Raw genomic sequence first — 3,198 nt, 5'->3', positions numbered from 1 at the left:
TTATGAGAAATTGGTCTTTTTAGACCCGTTTCATATTGATCTAGGCCACTATATGAGCCCGAGGAAGTTCGGGACCTTCATCGTCGACTTTCGGGAGCCTTGGATGCTTATGGTTGAGCCCCGGGAGTTAGACTCAGTGATTTGGGCGAGCTATACTGAAGATTGCAAATCGCCCTGGAAGTTGAGGGCGAAATGCAACCATCGGGCGGAATTGAAGCAGTTTGGATTCATCAACGCGCGCCCGATCGGGCGCAGCACGCCCGACCCGGATCGGGCGGTCATCCAGAAGCCTATGTGGAGAGTTCGCAAACCGCCCGATCGGGCGGATTTTGGCCCGATCGAGCCGACTATCGAGTGGATCGCCCGATCGGGCGAAGCGTCGCCCGATCGGGCGACGCCAACCTCCAGCAGTTTTTCGCGCATTTACTTTCCGTTTTTTAGGCTTTATTTTGGTAAACTATATAAACAAGCTTTAATTATTTTTAGAGGACATCTTATTTTCTAGTATTGAACCTTAGTATTATTTCCCTTAGCCTAGTTTTCTCTCTAATTTATGCAAAAACACTTAGTTTAATTCTCAATAAAAATTCAAGCTTTCACTTCCCTTTGTTCTTCAAATAGGTATTATTTCTTATTTCAATTCATTGTCTTGCTTTAATAATGTTTTCAATTATGATTATTGCTTTGTTTATTGTCAACATGCTTGAGCAGTTTAATTTCTAGGGTTGGGGATCCATGAATAATATGAAGGGATGATTGAATGATTATGATTGTTGGCATTGTAATTGATTCCTATTGATTGGTTTATTTCACTATACAATTAGATTTGTGCAGGTTTAATTGTGGTAGTTATGCAATATCAAATTAAGATTCGAGAGATGCAATTTGATGTTTAGGCTTGTGTCAATAGGTGGAATTAGAGTTAATACGTAGCGAGAGCCCGTTAATTCTAAGTCTATGATTAGTATCGACTTGAAAGAGCATGCTAGTCTAATTAATTACTTTGTTGATTATCGTGATTGTTCAATGTCCTGGATTATTAATTGTTGGCGAACCTATACCCTAGATTCCTTAATATATTGATTCATTCTTGTTTAATTATCGTTCGTAGTCTTAGCATACAAACCACCAACCAACTCTTGTTCACAATAGTCTAGATTAATTAATTGATAGTAGAAAGAACGCATGTTTCCCTGTGGATTCGATCCTGACTTCCCTTGCTACCTAGCTAGTGGACCTTAGGTTATTTTTGATTAGGTGATACGACTTTAGCCTCTCAAAATTTGGCGCCGTTGCCGGGGAAACGGTTTTATTTTCTGTTGTTGATTGCTTATCCTAGATTATTGTTTGTTACTACTCAAGGAACTCACGTTCCTTGAGACCGGATCTCACATTGTTTTGTAGTCTTTGTCTATGCCCAGGACCGTAGGTACTAGTAATCTTACTCCATTCGATCCTGAGCCCGAAAGAACCTTTCGTAGACGAAGAACTTTCATTGCACAGTGTGGGAATTACTCTGATTCTGATCATAATATTGGCGATCTTTTTCCTTCAGATATAGATTCAGTTTCAGAGATAGAGATGGGTGACGAAAATCTGCTACCGCCACCTACCCCACGGCTTACAGACTATTCTAAGCCAAGTCTGTCCGTGCTACCAAAGGCGATCATGCCTTCTATTGCAGCTGAGACCTTCAAGATTGAGCCTGCATTGATTAACATGATCGAGAGACGCCAGTACGGTGGGGAACCAGGTGAAGATCCGAATCTTCACATTCAGTTCTTTATCCAATATTGTTCCACCATCAAGCAAAAGGGATTGACTCCGGAGCAGACTATGGAGATACTTTTCCCGTTCTCTTTGAGTGGGAAAGCTAAACTGTGGATTAATGGGTTGAATCGGGCGGCTTTGAAAATCACTAATTGGGAGTCCTTGGCTCTTGCCTTTTATGTTAAATATTTTCCACCTGAGAAAACGGCTCGTCTGAGGGGTCAGATATTAGGTATCTCACAACAAGCGGATGAGAGTTTGTTCGAGGTCTGGCAGAGATTCAAGGATTTGCAAAGAGAATGCCCGCACCATGGTTTGGAAGATTGGTTCTTGATTCAGCAGTTTTATAATGGTCTGGGCAATGAGTCTAGATGTTTGTTAGATTCGGCTTCCAGTGGGAGGTTCATGCAACTTGAGGTGCCTAGAGCTATGGAGGTGATTGAGGAGATAGCCATTCACAATGCCCAGTATGGAAATCCTAGAGGTCTATCTAATAGGGGTGGTAAGCATGATTTAAATTCTATTGAACAATTAACTGCTCAATTGACTGCTTTACACTATAAGTTTGATAATATGCAAGCAGCCAATACTCAACCTACCCAACCTGCTAGTGTAGCTGCTATGAGTGCCCAACCTGCTACTGTTTGTGAAAGTTGTGGAATGTCTGGTCATTATGCACCGGAATGTAGGAGCTCTGTTGAACAATGTCACGCATTTCAATCCTACAAACAAAATAACCCATTCTCCAACTCTTACAATGAGGGCTACAAAAACAACCCTCTACTATCCTACAGGAGCAACAATATCCAGAACCCTCACCAAGTCCAACATCCACCACAACAACCATACCAACCCTACCAACCACGGAACAACTACAACCAACAGTCTAGTGGACCACCTGGGTTCCCTAGACAACACACATCACCTCCACCACCACCACCTCAAACCACACAGCCTGACCCTATGCTAGTAGAGATGAGAAACATGATGCTACAAATGCAAAAATCTCTAAGTGAAAAGGATGCAAAGATCGATGCTCTTACTGCTCACAACAAGATCATTGATACACAGTTGGCACAGATGGCTACTACTATTGCAGGGAGGCCACTAGGCTAATTTCCTTCACAGCCCGGAAATAGGGAGACTGCTAATGCAATTACATTGAGGAGTGGTAGGGATTATGATGGTCCTTCTATACCGGTTGAGGTTGATTCCGGGGTGTCTGCTAGTGATCTGGTCAGTGAGGAAATCCCGAAGATAGTTATGGATGAAAAGGAAGCTGAAAATGTAGTCAATGAGAATGAGGCTACAACTGAGGTTAAGAAGGGGGCAGATATTCAAGTGCCACCTATTGCACTCCCCTTCCCAAACCGACAACTCAAGAATAAGCTAGACAAGCAGTTTGGCAGATTCTTGGAAGTGGTCAAA

General features: G+C 42.5%; 1 non-coding gene across 1 annotated transcript; it reads right to left on the bottom strand.

Annotated features, from left to right (window-relative positions):
* Positions 1-1,980: 1,980 nt before the first annotated feature.
* LOC130462158 (small nucleolar RNA R71) lies at positions 1,981-2,087 on the bottom strand. The gene has a single exon (XR_008922296.1). It is a non-coding gene; the product is annotated as a small nucleolar RNA R71 (small nucleolar RNA).
* Between the last annotated feature and the right edge of the window lie 1,111 nt (positions 2,088-3,198).

This window comes from Spinacia oleracea, chromosome 5, assembly GCF_020520425.1.
Source record: "Spinacia oleracea cultivar Varoflay chromosome 5, BTI_SOV_V1, whole genome shotgun sequence".
NCBI lineage: Eukaryota > Viridiplantae > Streptophyta > Magnoliopsida > Caryophyllales > Amaranthaceae > Spinacia > Spinacia oleracea.
This window is presented reverse-complemented; position numbering and strand designations above follow the sequence as displayed.